This window comes from Misgurnus anguillicaudatus, chromosome 5 (assembly GCF_027580225.2).
Source record: "Misgurnus anguillicaudatus chromosome 5, ASM2758022v2, whole genome shotgun sequence".
Classification (NCBI taxonomy): Eukaryota; Metazoa; Chordata; class Actinopteri; order Cypriniformes; family Cobitidae; genus Misgurnus; species Misgurnus anguillicaudatus.
The window spans coordinates 32265181-32290622 of NC_073341.2; the positions used below are offsets into that span (position 1 = coordinate 32265181).

At 36.8% G+C, this 25442-nt stretch overlaps 1 protein-coding gene across 2 annotated transcripts in view; it reads left to right on the forward strand.

Annotated features, from left to right (window-relative positions):
* agbl4 (AGBL carboxypeptidase 4) overlaps nucleotides 1–25442 on the forward strand; it is a 524893-nt gene that overhangs the window by 398495 nt on the left and 100956 nt on the right. The window lies entirely within an intron of this gene.

The window sequence follows — 25442 nt, forward strand, 5'->3', positions numbered from 1 at the left end:
ACCTTGATGACGTATGCGGTCGACCAACACGACTTCCGGAGAACGAACCCAAAAACATGTTCAGGACGTGTCCGGCAGAACCGGCACGAATGGCCACCCTATTTTCAACCCAGCGTTGAGTAAAAAGGGACAAACCTAACCCATTGGGCTGTAATTTAAAGTGCACCTATTTCATTGCTAAAAAACCAACATCATTTTGTTTATTTGGTATAATACAATGTGTTTGTGTGGTTTATGGTTCAAAAACCATTATTTTCCACATACCGTACATTTTTGTAGCTCCAGATTTCACCCTGTTCCTGAAAAACACACAGATTTTGTACAAAACTCATCAATTTGAAAAGCACAGTGTCCCTGATTGGTCAGCTTATCTGTACGTTGTGATTGGCCTGAATACCTCTGATGTCTGCCGGAAATGTGACGCTCCTTACCATGTTTGAAAGAGTTGTTTTAAATCAAAATGCTTTTTAAAGCAACACAAAATGCTTTTAAAGCAACACTAAAGACTTATTGCTCTTTGCTCCCCCTACAGGTTAGAAGCGTAATTGCCCATTACCACTATCGTAAATATTGCAGCATAGCTGGCTCTGATTGGATTGTAGGTCTGCCGCAAGTTTTTGTAGTTTTTACTCGAACTACAGGACCGCGACCCGACGGTTGGAAACTTCTTTAGTGCGGTTTTGGCCGATAGAGGGCTGCAAAGCAAATTTGAAAGTGCCGTTCACCCTGCTTCAAGTGGATGAACCACTGAAACTTTTTTGGAAACGTTATTTTAAGGTAAAAAAAACTCTTTGGTGTTGCTATACAGGGGTGCAAACTTGTCACCTTTCGGCGAAATTCGCCGTTTTTAATCCAAAATAGGTCATCCTTGTGATTCGTCTAGATCCGATGAGTTTTTGAAAATGAGGGGTGAGGGGGGTCTACGACAGGGTCGCAATGAATGAAAATAATTTCCAGATATTGTGGTAATGATGTCAAATCACTAGCCAGTTTGGCGGGTTATGTTTTACAATTTATAGTCACCTTATTTGCTGCCGAAGTTTAAACAGTCTGTGCAGAATGAGCGCACACACTTAACTCGTAGTATTTTCTAATCAAGGTTACGCGCCCACATCACATTGCTGTTCGCGTGGTCACCAAAACGTAACATTTGTACAGGTATTTAAGCACCGCAGTTTTAAAACAATTGATTTTAAGCCGTTGAAACAAAAACAACAGTGCTATATGCGCGCGTTAGCTGTTTCAGTTTGAATGGAGCGTGCAAGTCGTGCATCCGCCTCTCATTGAGCTTGTGAGTATTTTGCCGCTGTATTAGACTCAAATAAGTTACACACATGCGTCTAAATTCCCGTCTTTGCAAGTGTCCTTATAAACACGACTATTTAGGTAAAAGAAAGTAAACAGCTGAAAGAGAAAACGCATGTGTAAGAGTATTAGATCCGGACTTTGGTCAAGGGGAAGTTACCTAATTTTGCTCCTGTCACTTGTATTAATAAAACGGCATTGAAAGAAATCTATCACTGCTCTTAACTAAATCCCTTTTCTACCTTTAATACCTGTAATATTTGTATATCGAATTGTATAGGAATTGAATTCGAGTTGCTCGTTCAGGGTTCATATTCATAATATAGCTATGACTGTGAACTGTCGCGGTTACCACCTTCATTTACTAAAAGAAAATTATTTTTTAAAATCCAGAACAATGAGGTCAACTAATAGGGTAGGCTACATGTATTTCCCCTTATGAAAAAAAGATTAACACAAGCTATACTACAGCTAAATATATTTTTGAGAAAACAAAAATAAATTAAAGAACATCATTTAGGTTTGTTAAGCGCAAATTAACAGAGCATCGGTCAATACAGAACACAGCAGTGTCTTAAAGAAGTTAAAATTAGCCAGTATTTGTGCACCTGTAAATGTACAAAACGAATGCAATACAGAAGGCAGTGCATAATAATTTAGGGTATTCTTAATAATACATTAGTAGATAAATTAACGTGTATATATAAAGTATGAAAACGAATGTAATGTATCATTATTTTGGCTAAATTAAGCTGGAGAGGTCATTTTTAGTCACACAGATTTGTCATCATTTCAGAACAAGCTTAAATGCTATCTATAATAACTTATATTATATCTTGTGTCTTCCTTTGTCGAAAATATGTAGAAATATATGCGAGTAAAAAAGTAAAAAGCGGAAACGTTTAGCTCACGCGGACCGAAGGAAAAGCCGTTAATAAAGCAGACTCTCCGTGTATAGAGGATGCTGGGATGAAACAGTCGAGTCGGCAGATAATCATCAATGTTTAAAATCTTTCACGCAGATACTGTTGATGAAAAACTTGCATATCTAAATGTCTAGGTGAAAGTCAAGTGTGCATTCAGTTCACAAAAGCAACCGCGGCGTTATATTGGCTGCATCCACGGAGCGGACGCTTATGAAGTTTTAATGCTGGTAAGCAACCAGTTATATTTTGCCGTCATTTGTGTTTATCAGTTATATTTATCAGTAATTTTAATCTTTAAAACTGCATCTAGAGGCAGACGACACCACAGATATTCTGTCATCTCAGTTTTACTTTTTCACACATTCACTGTATGATTTAACGAAATATGAAGTATTACATTTTTAATTGAAATTTACGAAAAACAAATTGGCCTACTCTCTTAACTCTTGACAATCTATTTGGCCTTTTTTATACATGTACTGTATGTCGTGAAAAACAAGGCGACATATAGTTTCATGAATTTAACGTGAAAGGCGCGGTTGTTGCGGTTGCTTTTTTCCATGCGGTTGGGCTTTTCAGTAGCGCGGTCATGCGGTTACCGCGACAGCCCTACTGTGAACAGAACAAACCCTGAATTGTTTGTTTATGTATAGGCCTACTGAATAATAGGAAATACTAAGTTTCTTTTTTAAATAAGTTTCTGTAACACTAAACGCTTTGTATTTGTTCACATTAGTAAATGCATTATGATCAAACGATGAACAATATATTGTAAGCATTTATTAATTCTTGTTTATGTCATTACAGTAATTGATGTTAGTTTGTGGTTAACAGTTTCAAATTTGATTTAAAAAAAATGTATTAGTAAATGCTCAAATTAATAAGATTTACAATGAATAAATAATTAATAAAACTATTAAAATTAAAATGAAAATACAAATTATATATATATATATATATATATATATATATATATATATATATATATATATATATATATATATATATATATATATATATATATATATATATATATATAAAATTAGCAATTGTATCTTTGTCACCTTTTTCACCCCTGAGGAGTTTGCACCCCTGGCTATAACACATTGATGTGTAATACATAAACTTTTTCTGTGTTACTTTAATTCAGTGCCTGGGTTTGTCTCTTTTCGACCTAATGCTGGGTTGGAAATAACCCATGAGAACGGAAACCATCTCAAACTGACCCAGACTAGGAAACTCGCTTAAGCACCAGATTAATAAGAATAACATTTATTTGACATTGTATTCAATTCTTTAAAAGATGTATTGTGCATTACAGTGTTAAACATAAACCAATAATTTTTTATAATTTCTATAAATTGCATTATTTGGATTCTAAAAACGGACCCTTCCTTCCGCCCATCCTGCATCCTTGAATTGCTTAGACCGACAGATATACATCCGCAAGGAAGGATATGTTGTTTGATGTGTGAAGTTGAGGTGAGAAAGCCTGTGAATGGGCTCAGGATTAAAAGCAAGATTGATCTGAGTGTCAAAGATAGATAAGCACACGCCCAGTCTGAGTTATTGAAGAGGCGTGACACTGATATCAGACCGCACACACATCCTCGGATGCGCAGGTTGGGCTGAGCTCCTGTAATAAATCAGAATGTCAAAAATCTATTCTAATATTAAATGAGCAATATATCCGAGTGATGGAGCCGGAAAGGCGATCAGGTGATGATGGGTAGCTTTCCGGAGACGTTTGGAATTTTTCCTGTTTTCACTTCTTGTGTTTCTCGTTCTGAAAATATTTTAAGCGTTTTCCACTGAATGACTAACAATTATCTTTCATGCAGATAACAATTGGTAGTTTTCCTTTAGTGTTTAAGACATCCTATGTGCTTTCTGCTCTATTCAACCTGCTAAGCACTTTGCCGACCTAGGCACTCTCTCTCTTTCTCTCTTTTTCTCAGCCCAAGGGGACTGCTGAATGTCATTAGCAATAACAGAATTCACATGGCTGTAATATTTTGCACTGGAGGTATTGACACATAGATGATTTAGTGTAGTAATGATAGATTGAACTGGGCATCAGGGCCCCTGCATGCAGTGTCGCATGTTCACTGCTTCAATTCCCTGGATTTTTCACCTTCTAAAAGAAAGAGGAAGATCAACTCTCTCAGCATGTTCTGGAATGTGAGCCCTTAGGTTAGATCTGAGATTTGAGGATCTATTAATATTGAATGTTTGAACGCATTTGACCACACAAGCGTCTACCGCCAGTCGAATGCGTTTTCGTTGACTACCTCGGGATGTGGTTGAAAGTGGACGTGCTCAAAACATTTCCAGTCCTTCCAGACAAACGCAGAGTTTTTTTGTGATTGTTGCGTGCAAAAATCTTCGATTTTGCGGCACGTTTTCTTAAAAAATGCGATGGAATATGCGTGATATTTATGCAATTTATGCGATGGAATTTGCCAAAATTGCGGAACTTGCAAAAACTGCGGAAACTTGCAGAAGCTGCAATGATGTTCACGTCACATAATCACGTCACTTCATAACGTTCCCATGGCAATAGAGGACACGGCTGTGCTTTTGGGAAGTAAATGCAACATTTTTCAACTTTCTGATAATATATATGTGACACTTTGCTACGAAAATGCAGAGATTATGAAATCATGCAAGCCCCACGTATTTTCTGCGTGGAAATATGTAATTAATGCGGTGAAAGTGCGTCGTATTTGGAAAAAAATGCAGCCCCGCATAAATATGCAGACTTTGGCTGATTATGCAATATATCGCGCAATCGCGATTTTCTGGAGGGACTGCATTTGATTTCACACCTACGTTTACACCTGTAGTTAGAGCTGTCCACTTGTGATCCGATTGACCAAAACGCATCCTTATAGCAGGTGTAAACAAGCCCTAAAAGATGGAGTGAGATAGCACAGGAGAAGTGTGAGGGTGGGGCCTTTGAGTGGCACCTGTGAAATGTGCTCGTTGTCACATCACTAAAAACCCAGATGACCCTGAGCAGTATTTCATTGTATCCAGCGCTAGTGACAGGAAACCGGGGACGGGTGGCAGACGCGTGCTGGGCGTGAGGCACTTTAATCAGGGCCCGCTTCCAGCCGGACGTCTATCACGGCCTTCATTGATGGCTGTCACAGTCTGCAGCAGCAGCGCATCACGCATCATCCTTTACCTGTGGCTCGGCACTCAACTCGTCATCCTTTAGCAGCGGGGGTCCGTGATCGGGCGGCTGCTGGGACAAACGCTGTCACCGGAGGGGGATTGAAGTGATGGTGGCAGAATGGAATTGGACGTAAAGATGAATAAAACTTTCAGGCAGATGTTTACAATTCTACAAGCAATAGTAAATAGGCGGGTTTGCGAGAATAGTTGGGTCTCCATGTGCGTTAAAACCAGCAGAGCATTTAATACAATGAAGCATAAGGCAGAATATCGGTGACAGCTTGCTCACGCACGCACGCACACACGCTTCTGCTTTTTGATATACATGAAACATGAACATAAAAGCCCTGAGGGAATGAAATGTATTTTCCAGTTGAAAGCCCCCGTGAAACGCGTCCTCGTCCGGTTGACATTTTCCGCACCCAAAAACCAAAGTTCCCTCAAACGCCTGGAATGATCAATTTATTTTTATGTCACTGTAGACAAAATGCGAGGCAGGAGCATTTTTACGTTCTCACTATTTATTTGCTGCTCTTTCGCTTGGGTTTGTGGCCATTATTTTTAGAGGAAGGTCATACGTTCCCCTGTAAATGCTATTGACCTATGCACACCTGGCTCTCCATAGCACAGAAACTAATCAATAGAGGCGATCTTGCTGTGGATAAATAGTTTTTATGGCTGTGATATATCGATGCACGCATATTGATCGTCCCTCAACCTGAGAAACTGTGAACAATATTTAAGAGGGAAAAGAGAGGGAGACTATAGGACGAACAACAGAATAATCTTCTTTATACATGGACAATATTGTTTTTTGTGCTTTTAATTTGATGAGTTTCGTGAATTCAGACTTAAATTTTTGGTAAAGTTGAGCATAGCAATCAAGCAGCAGGAAAAGCTCAATGTTTTTGTCTTAAAGGGGTCATATTATGAGATTTTTTTTAAAGATGTAAAAGAAATCTTTGCTATCCCCAGAGTGTGTATGTGAAGTTTTAGCTCAAAATACCATATAGATCATTTATAATAGCATGTTAAAATGCCACTTTATAGGTGTGAGCAATGATGGTGGATTGTTGTAATTGAAATTTAATTGTGCTGTCAATTATTATTTTTTTTTTCTATCTGCAATAAATGGCAGTGTTGTGGTTGGATAGTGCAGATTAAGGGGGCGGTATTAATGTAATTAGCCTTGCTAAGAAAATGGCTTACCCAAACAAAGTTACTGGGTTGATATTTTTTATGTTTTCTAGGTTGATAGAAGCACTGGGGACCCAATTATAGCACTTAAACATGGAAAAAGTCAGATTTTCACGCTATGACCCCTTTAAATGAAGAGTAAACCAAAAATAAAAATTGTTTATTCACATTCACATCTTTCCAAAACTGCATTCTGATATTTTTAAGTACACTGTCAAACATTTTTCATATTTTTAGAAGTCATTTAAACTTTTTTCAACAATTTTTTTGAGTTGTCAATTTAATTTAACTTACAGATACTCATCACTAGTCAAGATAAAAAAAATCAAAGTGAATTGACTTGTAAATCTTTAATACTTTTACTTAAAAATTTAAGTGCAAAAAATGTTTACTTTATGCAGCTTATTTACCATAATAGTCAATTTTTATTGCATAGGCCCTAAAAATGAATGCGGGATCCAGGAATAATGCATGTGATAGATTTGTTTTATTTAAAGTCCGCTAAATCCTCTTGGGTTTGTTCTTTATACAAAGCATATTACACATAATATAGCTAATGTGTTGTATAGGTTATTTTTTAATACTTTTATGTTTTTATGTGTGTGTGTATTGTTTTTGGACCAAGATCTGGGTATCAAGTCTTTAAAAAAAATCTACTTGTGTTCTGCATAAGAACACAAATTACATGAATGGCGAAAAATATAATTTATGTTTTTCTTCAACTACTCTTCTTCAAGGGCCAGATTAAAAAAATGTAAATATGATGCGGGACAAACTTCTACCACTTTTTTACCTCTTATATATTTTTTACTATATTTTTAACCTATTATGTGTTATTATAATAATAGTTTGCCTATGTTAGGCGAACTTACGTTGTTTTTGTTACTTTTTGTTATAGGTCATATTAAAAAACAAAAGAGATGCACACATCTTGTATCCAGTATTTTGCCTTTTTGAAAACTCATACTTTCTTTTTTGAATATTTAAAAACCATTGCCATTTAACATTGCAAGAGCCAACTGTTAATAGTTTAACTACAGTATGAACATTGCAGAAAAAAGTTCAAGTGTAAATAATCAACACGTGTATTTTTGTATAGCACTAACTGTAATGTAGATCTCTTGAACTTATTTTGTTTATAACTGTTTAACTTTCATAATCTGTTACGTTTCAAGTTAACATATGCATGCAATCACAATATATAGCCAGTCTTCTCCTAATGACTTAAATTGCACTTCATTTTCTTAGTTAATATTTGAAAAATATGTAGGCTAAATCCGTAATCGCCGATGGTTTGCACCCCATGCAGCCCCTATGTGACTCTCCTTCCGGTTTATTGGCCGTCATTTGTTGTGTACAGTGAAAAGGCGGCTTTAAAGTAACCACGCTTATTTTAAATCAGACAGAGATGACCGGCTGGGCCGGATAAAGATATTTGGCCCCCGGGCCGCCAGTTGACTAGTCCTACTGTAAGGATTCATCACAACCTAAAACAAGAAATGTACTTGAAAGCACAGAATTTAATTTCCACACTGTAAGAAAGATGCAAAGCTGCAAAAAAGTTATGCAGGTCAATTCAACCAAGTATTTTAAGTATTTATTTACTAGTGATGAGTTAAAGTAACTTGATTGGTTAAGTTAAAGTAACAAAAAACATGTTAATATAACTTACTGATCATAAATTTTTTTACAGTGCACAATGTGAATGTCTCCGATGGCCCGTTTTGGTAACACCGGCAGCTGTTGATTGATCCGCGTGGACCGGAACTGTGTCAGATCGGACCCTATTAAAATAAACGGCTCGCTGCAGAAAAAATGGTTTAACAGCCTGAGCGAGCCAGACGTCTGATTTATTTTCCTCTCCTCCGCATGTCAGGCAGAAGGCTCCTTTAAATGACTTCGATTAACGCAGAATGCTCCCGCAATTAAAAAATCCAAAGCTATCATGAATTTTTCATACTGGGAATGTTTAAGCTAATTATGTCTCAAAATGGAGCTCTTCGCCACGGCGCGCCGCAGCCGTCTGACATTGACGGCCAATGTCACTGTCACACGGCTGTTCAGAGCAACACTTCTAATCATCAGCGCTACTTAGTATTCATGTCAATGTTTCTATCTTTTCTCACACTGTCTTTCTGTTGTGCTGGCCAAGACAGTCTCTTTTGAAAGTGGTTGTTAAATCGTCTCGTTCATACGGTGGCATTAGTTGTCATATTAATGTTTGACTTTACCAGGAGCTGCCGAGAAACATTTTCCCATTTTGAAATCTAGGTATTTTCGAAGTCAACATTTTAATAGCGCAACATCGTGTCATCTCTGATACAGCTGTAAGGGATGACAGCCAGGGCGCTTATCTTACAGGCCTACGAATTTCATCTTAAGAAATGGTGAACAGTGGTAATATATTATTTAAACACAAAGACTCGGTTTATGGAGATTTTGCACTCGATTTATTGAGAGACGCCAAGGCTGAAGAACAAACCCGAAGACAATTTGTATAATGTTTTATTGGCTTTGAGGAATCGATGCCAATGAAATATTCATAGACTTGGATTTTGCCAAAATTATGACTGACAGCTTGCTTTTTACCGATGAAGGTTTGTAGCAGGGTAAACAAAACAAATTCTCTCAATGAAAATTATCAGATTGTTATTTCAATAACCGCTCTCAGGGTTTTGCCAGCAGACCGTAGCATGAATTATTATATTTTTTTATGTTGTATGTTGACATTGCTTTTAAACAGTTAAAATAGTGTAGTAATGCTGTGTTCACACCAGCCGCGGTAGAGGCATCAAGCGCGAGTGATTTCAATGTTAAGTCAATGTGAAGACGCGTTGGTGCACGTCTGGAGGTCTTGCGGCCACAGTAGACTTTGGTGATTTTGCCAAAGTTCACATTTTTCAACTCGCGCGTTTCCCGTGGCAAAAATTTGAACTTTGGTGGAAAAAGCCACCGCGTTAACCAATCAGGAGCTTGCTCTAGTAGTGACGTGATTACAAGAGCAGAGTCGCAGAAGCCCCTCCCATGATGCGAATTTCCACTTGAATTTCTCGATTAGTAGAAGTTCACAAGTGGCTTTCATGTGCGAATGAAGCAAGTAAACTCAAAATGTTCAAGTGGCAAGCTAGTCATGGTAGATCAGATTTGATGCCTCAAACGGGGCTGTTGTGAGACCACAGTGATGGTACGATGCAATGTGTGAACAGAGAATAGGATTGCTTGTGTGAACGCGTACAATGCCAGAAAGTGCTGACAACTTCGGGCAAACTTTTTTTAAATGTAAAATAAATCGTTGGTGTCCCCAGAGTACATATGTGAAGTTTTAGCTCAAAATACCCCACAGATAATTTATTATAGCATGTTAAAATTGACACTTTGTAGGTGTGTGCAAAAATGCTAACACTGATCGCCATAATAGTGGTTTGTTAAAATTGAAACTCAATTGTGCTATCAATTATTTTTTCTTTCTGCACTAATTTGCCATGGTTGGATAGTGCAGATTAAGGGGCGGTATTATTATAAAAAGATCCCTTTTTGACATCACAAGAGCAGCCAAATTCAATGACCTATTTTTTTAACATGCTTGCAAGAGAATGGTTTACCAAAACTAAGTTACTGGGTTGTTCTTTTTCACATTTTCTAAGTTGGTAGAAGCACTTAAACTTTGAAAAAGTCAGATTTTCATGATATGTTTAACCAGAGTTATTTAAAACTGTTTACTATCTGTTTCCTGAATTGCCCACATCCTTTGCGCTTTCGTTGTTAAGCCTTATGTTTTAGACACAGGTTGTGAGTCTTCCCTACATTTCAGTTTGAATTCATCTAATATGACATTGTTTGGTCAAGAGCAACTGTGCACGACCGACAGCGTTTGCCACAGAATTAAAAACAACAACAATGCAGACTGGGGATATAAAGTCATAAACCACCATTGTTTACAACACCGACATCGCCTGTGCAAAATTCTTTGCTACCATTAGATTTGTTGTTTTTGAAATGGTATAGTGATCATATATAATCATTTCTCAGTCTCTTTATTAGAATACAACCAAACAATATAGGAAAGTTGTATGTAGTATTAAAAGCAGTGTAAAATAGTATAAATTTTAGTACAGTTAACTCGTAATGTTTAAGAAAGCTTTGTGACATGATGCATTATCCTGCTGGAAGTAGCCATCAGATGATGGGTACATGGTGGTCATAAAGGGATGGATATGGTCAGAAACAATGCTCAGGTAGGCTGTGGCATTTAAACGATCCCCAATTTGGCACTAAGAGGCCTAAAGTGTGCCAAGAAAACATCCCCCACACCATTACACCACCACCAGCCTGCACAGAGATAACAAGGCATGATGGATCCATGTTCTCATTCTGTTTACGCCCAATTCTGACTGAATGTTTTAACAGAAATTGAGACTCATCAGACCAGGCAACATTTTTCCAGTCTTCAACTGTCCAAGTTTGGTGAGCTTGTGCAAGTTGTAGCCTCTTTTTCCTATTTGTAGTGGAGATGAGTGGAATCCTAGTGGGGTCTTCTGCTGTTGTAGCCCATCCGCCTCAAGGTTGTGTGTGTTGTGGCTTCACAAATGCTTTGCTGCATACCTCGGTTGTAACTAGTGGTTATTTCAATCAAAGTTGCTCTTCTATCAGCTTGAATCAGTTGGCCCATTCTCCTCTGACCTCTAGTATCAAAAAGGCATTTTCGCCCACAGGACTGCTGCATACTGGATGTTTTTCCCTTTTCACGCCATTCTTTGTAAACCCTAGAAATGGTTGTGCATGAAAATCCCAGTAACTGAGCAGATTCTGAAATACTCAGACCGGCCCGTCTGGCACCAACAACCATGCCACCCTCAAAATTGCTTAAATCGCATTTCTTTCCCATTCTGACATTCAGTTTGGAGTTCAGGAGATTTTCTTGACCAGGACCACACCCCTAAATGCATTGAAGCAACTGCCATGTGATTGGTTAATTAGATAATTTTTACTGGTAAAAAGAAGTAATGTTGTTGCGTGTGCGACCAGCACGTTTTTGTATTTACTGGTTAAGTAATTCTGGTAAATTTACTGTGTGAAGAAGCTATTGCGTGTAAGCAGCTTTATTGCAAAATTACACGGCCCTGTTATGAACAAATAGAGAGTGAAATGTGTGCACATCCAAAAAATTAATTTGAAGCAGGTGCTCGATCACAAGAGCTAAATAATGAAAAGAACAAGAATCGGCACACTGCTAATACTGTGTTTTTTGTAATACGTTTCGAACACACAGGTCAGACAAACATTGTCAACATCGAATTACCATTATTTAACATCTCTTCAAAATATATCATAGTCCTAATAGACTTTTAGTAAATACATTTATTATGAACAAAACCCTTTTATAAGTAAGGCATATTATTGCTTTAATCTAAATTGTTTGCGTGAATGAATTAAATAAATAAATTGCTTGATAGAAATATATGTTGTTCCTTGCAATGCATTGGTTTGTCTTTTCATTAAAAAGAAAATCTATTTTATAGCCATATGAAAGTAAAACATGTAGCAGCCTCCATTTACTACACTGCTTTCTTTAAACCGTAATCTTGCATGATTTAAAGAGCCATTGTGAATGGAGAGCGGTCAGAGATCCTCAAACAGGCCGTTGTGTTGGTGAAGTAACTGCAGGAGTTTGTCTCTTTCCCTCTGTGCTTTTTGCTTAACTGCACTGCAGAGTTTTGTAGCGAGGTGACATCTCCCCATTACTCTGAATAATTAATTAGACATGATGAATTATTCTGTACTCAACAGCCACCACGGTACACACACATGTATACACACACGTATTCAATTTTTACAGTGCTGGCGATAAGTATTCTGAACGTTCATCTGTGTTTTTCTGAAGGTTCTGAAGTGGACAAAAGTCACAGAACCTAGACTGGTTGCAAAGAGGTGAACTTTCATTTCCTGAGCTGTGCAGCCCGCCGTGAGAGCTGAAGAGATGATTTTTTGTGGCTCAGAAGAAAAACACAAAAGCTTCATATTAGGCTAAAGAATCCTTATTTGCCCAAACTCTGGCTTGCTTTGAAACTTCTCTTCTTCATGCGATGAAGAGGTCTCGCTGTGTGAGCGATGTGTACAGTTGCCACAGACCACTTTTAGTCAAAACCAAATTTGGTCCCAGTTCAATGCCCAGGGAATCAGACGTGTGTACAGTTTCCCCAGAGTGAAAAACATTACAGTGTGCTGAAAAAATAACTAGAATACATTTTTATGCATTACTGTTATTCCAATGCTATCTCATGGCAATTTGTACTTATTTTACGAGGCGGCTAATTCGTATTAATTTGTTCGACCACATTCATAGATTTTTGCACTTTGCCCCTGCGATTTGGGATGGGGTTTGTTATAGTTTTTTTATGATAGTCATGTTTTTTGCACGATTAACTTTGGACCTATTTATACGAATTAGCCAACTTGTAAAATAATATGTACGAAGTAGTGTGATATCAGGCTGGTTATTTTACTATGTACAAACATACAGAAGAACAAAATGTTCTCACAGGGCTGATTTAACATATTGCACATTACACATGTAATACATTCACACATTTTACATACAGTATATAAACATTACGGATACCTGGCTAGTTTTAAGAAGCAGTCTGACTGGGTGATTCTCACGAAATCCATTTTCCATTCTCACAAAATCCGTGTCCAGCATCAGAATAAAACAAACTTGCCAGTTTATTTTTGCACATATAAGATTAAATTCTGAACTTACTATAACCATTATTTTTAGAGGATTTAAAACATATTTCCTATAAAATTATATACATTTTTTAGATTATCATTATAAAAAATTATCATTACCGCAACATGATATTACATTAAATATATGCATTTACAAATTCATGTTTCGGTAATGAGAACTAAAAAGTTGTCTAGGTACTATGACAAACAAAATTTTTATTTTTATCTAGAGAGAAAAAATAAGAACTGCTTACCTGGTAGCCATCTTAAGTGTCACAGTCAATTATGTCCCTTCCAACAATTTTTAAAAAAATTTTAGTTCCTTGAGGGCTTAAACAATTATTGATCATTTTGCGGAGTATGAGAATTTTTTTCTTGGACACATAAATATTCTTTATTATTGTCTCTACATTTACCAATGATCACCAAATACCGCATATTTCTTTACTGTAAATGTTTATAGTATAACATGCACTGAAGCTTTTTTTTCTATTATAAATATTTCCATGTCAAAGAACCCAAATCCGGTCATGGATACGTTGCGGTAATGAAGATTTTCCCCTTAAATGTGGAAAAACAAAAACATTGGTTTGTATAATGTCATTTGAAATCATGCACAAAATACGATGTAAAGAGATGTTTGTAACTGTATGTTTCTTATTTTGATACTCTTACTTTGCATTTACTTTTTTTATCAAAATGTTTCATGACACCTCATGAGTCTAATTTCACGAGAATCACCCGACTACACGTATGTGACCCTGGACCACAAATCCAGTCATAAGTATAATAGGTATATTAGTAGCAATATCAAATGATATATTGTATGGGTCAAAATTATCTTTTTACGCCAAAAATATCCTTATAGCATATACCAAAATTTTATGTCATAAGTATATTAGGCAAGATAAGTTTATTTGTATAGCACATTTCATACACAGGTAATTCAAGATGAGAAAACAATCTAAGAGAAAAAATCTGTAAAAATGAGACACACAAAATAATAATCTTTTTGGGGATCCCAGTAGGGAGTCCATTGCAATAATCCACCCTGCTGGTGATGAAAGCATGAACAAGTTTCTCTAAGTCCTGTCTTGAGACAAAACATCTAATTCTGGCAATATTTCTGAGATGGTAGTAAGCTGATTTGTTATCGCTTTCACATAACTACTGAAATTAGGGTCAGACTCTAAGATTACACCCAGATTTCTGATTTAATTTTTGTTAACTTTGAGAGTTTCATCTTTATTCCAAATACAATGTCTTGAGTTTTTTCTTTGTTTAACTGGAGGCAGTTTTGACGCATCCAACTGTTAATTTCCTCAATGCACTGACATAGAGAGTCAATGGGGCTGTAGTCATTGGGCGACAGGGCTAAGTATATCTGAGTGTCATTTGCATAGCTGTGGTAAGTAATATGGTTCTTTTTCATTGTTTGACCAAGTTGGAGCATATACAGATTGAACAGAAGCGGGGCAAGAATTGAGCCCTGTGGGACTCCACATGTCATGGATGTCCACTCAGACTTATGGTTACCTACAGTATTTTCACATAGTGACCTCTTGCTTTTATGTATGACTTAAACCAGGGGTGGCCATTCCTGGTCCTGGAGGGCCACTGTCCTGCAAAGTCTAGCTTCAACCCCAATCAAACACACCCGAAAATCCCAAACAAAGGCTTCAGTATAACTTGGAAATGACATTCAGGTGTGTTTGATTAGGGTTGTAGCTAAACTTTGCAGGACAGTGACCCTCCAGGACCAGGAATGCCCATCCCTGATTTAAACCATTTGAGGACCATCCCAGAGAGTCCTACCCAGTTTTCCAGTCTATGTAAGAGTATGGTGTGATCTACAGTGTCAGAGGCAGCACTAAGATCTTGTAGCACGAGCACTGAGTTTAATCGAATATAATTTATTATTTTTTCTCTGTGTTGTGATGCTGAGGGAAACCAGATTGAAAAGTTTCCAAATAGCCGTTTGAGTCTAAGAATTTGTTCAGCTGATTGAAAACAACCTTTTCAATGATCTTGCCTATTAAAGGAAGATTTGAGATTCGTCTGTAGTTGCTAGGTATGGTTTTGTCTAGGTTACTCTTTTTTTAGGAGAGGATTATCAACAGCGTTTTTAGGGAGTCTGGAAAAATACATTTGAGCAGAGAGGTATTTATTTTTTTAAGAGATCAGTTTCTAAACAGTTAAGTACCTTTTTGAGAAAGAATGTGGGGAGCGTATCAAGGCTGCAAGTTGATGCTTTAACATGTACAGTTTCTTCCAAGGTTTTTAAATCAATTATGTCATATTCTGAGAGAATGACTGATTTCTGAGGTTTTTGTTGTAATGAGATCTGACTGACCACAGTACAATATGAGGCCGTATTGATCGCTATTCTGATATTACTGATCTTCTCAGAGAAAAAACGGTTGCAAATTCATTGCATTTGTTGTCAGAGAGCATTTCACAAGGAACTTGATTTGGGGCGTTTGTTAGTCTCTTTACAGTAGCAAAAAGAGTGTGAGTGTTGTTTTGTTGCCGTTTATAATGTTTGAGAAGAAGGTCTGTCTAGCTGTGCCTAGTTCTACATCGAAAGCACGGAGACTGTTCTTATAGATGCTTTAGTGTACTTTAAGTATTGTTTTCCGCCACATACGTTCAGCTTTTCTGCATGTTCTTTTCATGCTCTGTACTGCTGTTGTGTTTCTCCAAGGTGTTTTACATATATATAAAAGTATCATTAGCAGTGTTGAGGAAAGTTACTTTGAAAGTAATGCATTACAATATTAAGTTACTTCCCAAAAAAGTAACTAATTGCGTTACTTAGTTACTTTTTATGGAAAGTAATACTTACGGTACTTTTAAGTTACTTTTGCGTTACTTTTTCTTACTTGGCTGAGGCTTGATCTCTTTCAGGCCTTGTAGGTGTTTTTATGGCTGAGAAGTTCTGCATTCAGAAATTTCATATTTCCATCGCAAAAATGTCAAGTTCTGGCCTGCCTTCTGATTCAAAATGTTCCTGCTCGGACGCGCATGCATAGAGTGCGTAATTCTACGTTAATATGTTAATATTTTTTTAATCAAATTAATTAAACTGAAAAGAAACTCGCATTACTTTTTTAAAAAGTAACTCAAATATTAGTGTGTATATTTAAAAAGTAATGCGTTACTTTACTCGTTACTTCAGAAAAGTTATTATTATGTAATGCACGTTACTTGTAATACATTACCCCCAACACTGATCATTATGTGTTAAGTTTGAACAACTTTAAAGGCGATTTTCTCAATATTTAGATTTTTTTGCACCCTCAGATTTTTTTTAAGTAGTTGCTAAATATTTTCCTATCCTAACAAACCATGCATCAATAGAAAGCTTTTAGATGATGTATAAATCTCAATTTAAAAAAAAATATGACTGGTTTTGTGGTCCAGGCAGTGGCGGATCGTGACTGCACTTCCGAGGATGCGCTAATTCAAAATAAGTGTTCGGATTGTCACGTGTGTTATTCCCTTTTCCAAAATATGTGTCATGCGTGTGGAGAGATCCTGTATGCATCACGTGTTTTGTCAAAATAAGTGCCTGGTGGAGACACGTCAAAACCGTTTATGATAAAAGAGACGCTCACGTTCCCTAAATACACGCAACACACTCCCTTAACAGTAAACTCTGATTACGCATGAGATTGTGCGAGTATCTGGCACACGCGGGCGTCTCCTTTCAAGTTCAAGGCAGCATGCACTTATTTTCGCATGACACGTGATATGCACACAATCTCTCAAAGCGCAGAACACATATTTTGAAATGACGAACCACACACATGACAAGCTACATACATGTTGTGACGAACTTCGCATCGTGCGCTTCAAAAAAAGACGTCACCAGCCACCACTGGGTCCAGGGTCACATATATTCAATTTAAAACTCTAGGTCTAGAATGCTAGGTCTATTAAAATACATATACTTGACTAATATTATTTTCCTAGGCTATATACAGTATATGCTGTTTTTTGTATTTACTGTACAATTTGAAAACATCATCAGTCCGTCAAGTCATCAGATTACCCCAGTTTGCCCCCCCAAAACTTGTCAAACCCAAAGCTATAATTTGTTTTTGAGTCAAAGGTGGTATGACTTTGTAACCTAATGTTGGATCAAATATAAACATTTTCTCGATGGATTTTTCTCAGCACGTCCATTTTGACCCAACACTGGGTTGAAAATAACCCAGTATTTTTAGTGTGTTGATGAAGTTTCATCTTTGGGTGAACTATTCCAGAAAGTCTTTTCATTTTAAGTGTAATATTTTTTTTTATTTTCCTTGCAAATAGAGTGAGACAGAAAAATGTATATAAACAGAGTTTTATATATATGAATATATTTACTAATAGTTCAATTGGGCAGGCCTTCAAAAAAAGGGCATTTAAATAAAAAAATGCCTTGACAAAAAGGACACTGTGCTCAAAAAGGGCACTGTGTGTGGTGTGGTGATGGCGCAGTGGATAAGATACACGCCTTTGGTGGTAGAGACCCGCGTTCGAATCCACTGTGACAGACCATTGTGTCCCTGAGCAAGACACTTAAACCCTAGTTGCTCCAGAGGCGTGTGACCTCTGCCATATATTGCAATTGTAAGTCACTTTGGAGAATTAATAAGTAAAGGGGCAGGTGCTCTGGCACCCTCTGTCCCCCCCTACACATGCCTGCAGTAGACTGATTCACATCATAAGAACCAGAAATTTGAAACAAAACCCATCCATAGTGTTATGTCAAATCTCCAATTTATAGATCTTTTATGTGTACGCATTTTTCCGCTTGTTTCCATGAAAGAATGGATGCCGATACCGAATTGTCATTTTTAAAACTCGGTCTCCAGGTTGGTTTTGCCAACATTGTTGGACATGAATAGCAGCTCTTTTGGACGTCACCCCTGTGGAGGGATTAAAGGCAGCTGAGAGTAACTCTCTCTAAAGTCTGTGCTTGATAACAGTGGTCTAAGGGTTTTGTTTTGAATCACTCGAGACTCTTTGAGTGGTGGGCTGTGTGTGTATGTATTTTTCGAGAGCAGGGTGAAAGAGGTGTTGATAGCCTGGCAGGCAAAAAAATAAATCTGTCCGTAGCCACAAAGGCGTCAGTTAAAGAGTCTAGAGCCAGCAGAAATGGCCTTGATTGGCCTCCTAGGGTAACGGAAAGAGAGTCTGATGGAGAAATGAAGTGAAACGTAGAGAGTGTTTTACTATTTACTAAGAGTATCTAATAAAATACTATATATAGTATGGAACCTTTATGTTTTAAAAGTGTATACCTCCTTCTTGTCATCTTTTATTTTTAAGATTGCATAAACATCTCCTGTAGTAACGTGCATGGTATGCAAATTACTTTCCAATCCCTGTCTGCGTTACCAAAGGTCAGCAGCAAATGGTCAAGCACTTGTCACTTCACTCCACAGAGTCCAGTGCATTGGGTAAGAATGACGCAGGTCGGTTAAAGGGCTCTAAAAGGAAGTAAAAAATTGCAAGATGATGGAGGGAGGAAGCAGAGGGAAATCCCAAAAGAGAATGATGGGTAAAAAGAAATGCGTTGGAGAGAGCGCTAGCTGTCACCTCAGGTTTTGTCACACCAATACACAAAAACCTTCCTGCTCCTCTTACAGAGACACACACCTGGTGTCCTCCCAAAGCACAGGACAGAGTAAAATCCCGTGTTGATCACTGTCATTTACTTCAGTACATGCTTCAGACATCCAATGTGCTCCGAGTCCTGCATGTTCTCCTGTGGGGGGGTTTTGGAGCCCATGGCCTGCTTTCTGCTCAGCCGATGTCAACGTGTGCTGCTAAGCAGAATGATTTAAGCTTTGTGTCTGCTCAAGTCCATTTAAAGTTTTGATTTTGGATATTTGCCGTGATGACTGCAAGAGCAATCTAGCCCATTTTGTGAAAATTAACTGCTATTGATGACTTCTCATTCACCAGCTAAAACTGAATATATGTGTGCAGGAATTGGCTTTAATGAATAACTCACAATGTTCACATTTCTTGTGGTGCCTTCACAGCACCAGACAGATACAGGAACTGTTTTGTGTTAGTGAAGCTAGATAAGTGAACATTACATAAAATTATTTATGTATATAGGGGCGGTTTCCTAATTCTTTTTTCAGTGAAACTAATTTATTTCAGTACATGAAACATCATTTGGGAGGGTTTTAGCTTTTCATATGAGCTATTTCTAACACCAAGTCTTACCACAGTATTGTCCTGTATTGTAATTCCATGACACTTTTTGGTTCTTTTTTGTCTTTACTGACAAACACAAGGTTCCAAAAAAACTGTACACTTTATGCAAAGCACTTTCGGTCCTGTGCAGTCGACGCTTGTGTCGTTTTTGGCAGAGAGGATGCTGATTGGTGGAAAGACATTGAGCAGAACAGTCATGGATCAGATCAGGTCAGAATGATGCGTCCCAGAGGATGACTGCCGTAAGACAGGGAGTCAGGGGGCTACGAGGCGTCTTTTCTCTACTTCACTGTTGTAGTCTGTCTCTCTCGACTGACAGTTAAGGTCAGGGCATCTTCATCCTCTTCTCTCTCTCTCTCCTCACTGACAAGTCTTCCTGTGGGAACACGCCTCGGCTCATCACACAGACATATGAGGCTAATAATTAATATTTCATTAGTATTTTGTGCCGGTTCTTAATGTGGCACATCCCGACTCAGGACACCATCAGTCTCATTGAGCTAAGCTTAGATGCAGAACTTCTGCTCTCACAGGGACAGAATACATCTGAATATCCTAAAACTCTTGTTACATGAGACAGGAGAATAGATGCAGAGTATGAGCAAACAAGGAATTTTTTACTGGTTAAGGTTGTTAACCTTAAACAAACATCCAACCTTTCCCGGACGTTCCATATTGATAGCTATCCTATTGTTATCATGTAAGGAATAATTGATGACGGAAATAATTAAAAGGAGGGTAGTCAATTATTCCGCTATACTACGGTTACCACAAACATAGATCTGTTGGTTATTTTAAAACATTTGATAGGTTAGTTGTGCGATTTTTAAGAAAATAATTAACACCCGTGGAACATTTCTCAACCAATCAGAATAAAGCATTCAACAGGCCCGTGCTATAGACTGTTTAATTGGACGCACGTGCTGTGACGCGATTATGCGTCTAGTCGGACCTCTACTTCCAGTTATAGTTTTTTTAATGGTCTGACTACACTGCAAAAAATGACTTTCTAACTTAGCACACTGAAAAATATGATTTATTAAATTTTATATATTTTTTTAAGGTTAAGTGGTTGCAATCAATTTATTTAAGCTACATTTAAACAAAAGTTTTATATTTTATTTTACTTTACTAATCTTTTTTTGTTTAAATGTAGCTTAAATAAATTGATTCCAACCACTTAACCTTTTTTTGTAAATTCAATGAATCATTTTTTTCTATGCATTTTTGCCTTGTTTTCAGTAAAAATATCTAAAAATTCTTAAATCAAGATGTATTTTCCTGATGAGCAAAATTACCTAAGAAAATAAGTCTAGTTTTTGGACAAAAAATATACAATTTAAATGAATTTGTGCTTAAAACAAGCAAAAATAGGGGAGAGCGGGGTATGTTGTCACACTTTTCACACTGTCTAACATTTACTGAGCACCATACATCAAAATGGTATAAATCTCATACCAAATGAAAGAAGGAAGTCTTGGGCACATATGTTGTATTCATAACATCTTTATATCTTATCTCATTACAGAGTTGTAGACTGTTGAATAGTGACTGTGCACTTGTGACAATTTGCCCCATCGGAGGGTAAGTTGTCACACTAGGGCGGGTAAGTTGTCACACTAGATTATCTAAAAATAAGAACACAACTACTTAATTGTGAATATTGATTTTAATTTTTAAACTCAAACCAAACTGGAAATATAAACATCCGTGCCTGGAGAATCTGGAAAAACAATTATTTCAATCCAAATAATGCACATTTCAATTAAGTGGCAAGACCACTTTACTTTGAACTTTGGTTCAAATGTTCTATGGCTTTCACATAAAACCAGATAACTGACTGGAACGCTGCAGATAACTTGCTTAACTTAACATGTTTAACCTCTGAACAAAACAGATGCCCTGTATGACTAATAGGACTCATCTCCAGAATCACAATTCTGACACACATAAATTGCCTGGCCTGAGGTGCAAGCATCATGGGCCCAATTGTTGCATTTTACACATTTTACCCAGGTCTCCTTTGGACGACTCTTTGAAAATGGCTCTACACAGACGAGGCAGAAGCACTCTTCATCATCTGATGATGACTCTTGCATGATTTTTCTTCTTTTAGCTGCCTTGTTTTTCATAGGTCCAGATTTCTGCTTCCCTTTCTTTTGAAACAGCTTTTTGCTAGATTGAGGCTTATTCTTTTCTATATCATGTTTTCTGAGCATGTTCGATGTGTTTGTTTGTACAGGGGCAAGTTGTCAGATGTGACGACTTGCCCCAAAGTCATTGAGACAACTTGCCCCATACTTACTTGTGTGCTAATGTTGTCTAAATCTCAAGTTTAGCTCATCATATCACTTTAGCTAAAGTATCAAAAGACACTTTACGGTCTCCTCTATTTTGTGCAAAATAATCATTTTAAACATTCACACCTAACAAAGTTGTATTGCATAAAATGTAAAGTGATTTTTTTTTACTTTTTAAGCAGAAAAATAAGAAAATTGTGCTAACCTCAGATTACAGTGATCTTGACCACATGTGAACAGGAAGTTCACTATAGAAGAAGAAGTCACATAAAGTGGCTATTTGATTTTTGAGATAGAGCCTCTAGTGTTGGAGTTATTAACAGTGTGACAACTTACCCGTGTGACAACTTACCCCGCTCTCCCCTATCTGCCAATGGGGTGAGAAAATTTTGCTTGAATTAAGTGTTTAAGAAAAAAAAAACTTATTTCAAGATTTTTTTTCTCACCCCATTGCAGATATTTTTGCTTGTTATATGTTTAAATTTACTTAAATTGTATTTTCTTTGTCTATAAACTAGACTTAATTTCTTAGGTCGTTTTGCTCATTAAGAAAATACATATTGACTTAAGAATTTTTAGATATTTCTTGAAAACAAGAAAAATATACTAAGCAAGAAAGTCAAAGTGTCAAAAATAACAAATGGTTTACACTGCAAAAAATTATTTTCAAGAAAAAAATCTTAGTATTTTTGTCTTGTTTTTAGTAAAAATATCTAAAAATTCTTAAATTAAGATGCTTTTTCTTGATGAGCAAAAACGACCCATGAAAAAAAGTCTAGTTTTTAGACCAAAAATATCAAATTTAAGTGATTTTGTGCATAAAATAAGCAAAAAAAATCTGCAAATGTGGTAAGCAAAAAAATCTTGACCATTTTTCTTAAACACTAAGGGGCGGTTTCCCGAACAGGGATTAGACTAGTCCTAGACTAAAATAAATTTAAGAGCTGTCCAAACTGAAAATAACTTGCACTGAAATTTTTTTAAATACATCAGTACCCTTTGTTTTGCCTCAAAATGCACACAAGTAATGTTTTAGTAAGGCATATTTGTTAAAACTAGTTATATTTCCTAATTAAATTTAGGCCTAATCCTGGTTTAAAATAATCTTTGTCCGGGAAACCACCCCTAAGAAAAATTCTAGAAAAATTTGCCTACCCCATTGGCAGATTTTTTTTGCTTGTTTTATGCACAAAATCACTTAAATGTGATATTTTTGGTCTAGAAACTATATACTTATTTTCTTGGGTCATTTTGCTCATGAAGAAAAAGCATCTTAATTTAAGAATTTTTAGATATTTTTTACTGAAAACAAGACGAAAATACTAAGAATTTTTTTCTTGAAAATCATTTTTTGCAGTGTACATAATCTATGTGTTGTTTATTTTGCTTGTTATATAAATAAACTACTTTAAAGGACTTTGTTGTTATTCATTCTTAGCAGAGTTTACCAGAAGTTACGTGTTGAACGCGAAAGCTGTTTGTTTATGTTGTTATTGCTAAAACTTATTATAAACATAATATAATATTATAATTTATAAATTACATCACAAATTAATTTGACAAACTTAATTTGAGTTTTTTAGCACTCAAGCAATGCATATAAAAAAATTACGCACATTCTCAGTTTAAAACAAGGAAAAAAATATGCCAATGGAGTAAGCTAATTTTTCTTGAATTTAGTGTTTAAGAAAAATTTTCAAGATTTTTTTACTTACCCCATTGGCAGATTTTTTGCTTGTTTTGTGCACAAAATCACTTGGATTTGATATTTTTTGTCTAAAAACTAGACTTATTTTCTTGGGTCATTTTGCTCATCAAGAAAAAGCATCTTAATTTACAAAATTTTAGTATTTTTGTCTTGTTTTCACTAAAAATATCTAAGACATTTTTTTCTTGAAAATCATTTTTTTGCAGTGTAGTCAGATAAATTGCGATAATATTCCACAGACTATTTCTTAAACCACTTACAGTAGACACAAGTCTCTCCTATCCATGTCTTTAAAAGTACCTGCGCTCCCACTTCCACCCTTTCTGACACTTTCTGAACATTGCTGAGCAGATTCTTCTGCAAATTCGTGAGAGCAGCGGAGAGCGAAGGGAGTTTGGATTAGATGTGACGGCAGGCGGCAGAGCTGTAAGTAGAGCGTGTCTGCTCGGCTGCTGATTATATTAAACACGCAGACATTGGGGGTTTAATAATACATTAGCCTATCTGATGCGCCTGCCATGCAACCTAAAGCATGCGTCTCCCTTATTCTCTATAGACCTGCGGTCCCTGGCAACTCAAACGGGAGGGGGGGCAGTCACAGAGCTCATACAATAAAATTAAGAAGAGTCATTGTTTATTATAGAGAAAGACTTCAGTTAAGACTGAAAAGGCCAGGAGAGCCATGCTGACTGGCTATAATCCCACACCCCGTGACTTTTCACACTCTAGCCGTGCAAGCTGCAGTAGTCTCCAAAGCTTTTCGCTAAAAAAGAGCAAGCAGAATAGGTAATTGCAAAAAAGGAGTGCAGACTTATAAAATTGTACGTAGTGTTCTCTTATAAAGTGTCAGGGGGCCATGTTCCAGTTTTGTTTATGCTGCCGTTTGCGTGTGTATTTTTAGCAAGGGAATGATGCGATTTAGCAGTGAGGATGGGATGTGATATCAGGGCGGATGTGGGACATGGGTGGGCAGCCTGGGGAGAGAGAAGAAGAGCATTTGTCTGAATCAGTGTCTTGCCCACATCTAACACCCCGACTGGCACTCCTGCAGAGCTCTGTCCTGCTCTGGTAAGCTTTCTGCTGTCCTGTGCTCATCAAGTGGCTTTGTGATGGAAGAGGTTTGGGGCTTTGGGTCACACCTACACCACTAAAGTACTTCTGGCTCTATCGCCAAGATCTAATAGCTTTAGTGTAGCTGTATTGTGCTTGTAGAGATACACACACACACACAAGATTGAGCACTTGCACACCTATGGACAGTCACACACGACATATAAAATGTAGTGCCTGGTAAATTTGTATGTAACTGGACCAACATGCATGAGGGTTTTTGTGTGAAATTATATACAGTGTGTACAGTCATTAAATAAATCAATTTTGTCATTGACAAGGAATAGTTTTTCCAGTTATTCTAAAGTTTAGTGTTTATCATCTTTGCTGCATTAATAATCCATGCCCTGCTTTCGTACCCATCATCTCAGGTAAAGTGAATGGGAATGTAATGTATTTTGTAAGATTTAGGAATAGTTTGTGTAGAACTTTCTGATAAAATATTATTATTTTTGTTTTAAAAATAAAATTATTCTATTACAAAACTTCATCAGCTGCCTCGCTAACTTCAGGTAATGCAGTGCCGGCCCGAGCCTCTTTGGGGCCCTAAACAAAATTTGTTTGGGGGCCCCCCTCCCACCAATTTTTTTATTAAAAAATAAAGAAATTACAAACATTTATAAAAAGAACAAAGTTGCAGATTAAGTAAGGGCTAAAATTATCATTAGGTACAGAAATCAAATCAAATGAATCATAACACTGTCTTTATTGTATGAATTAAATATAATTATTATTTTTAGAGCTACGGAAGTGATTTTTTCTTGG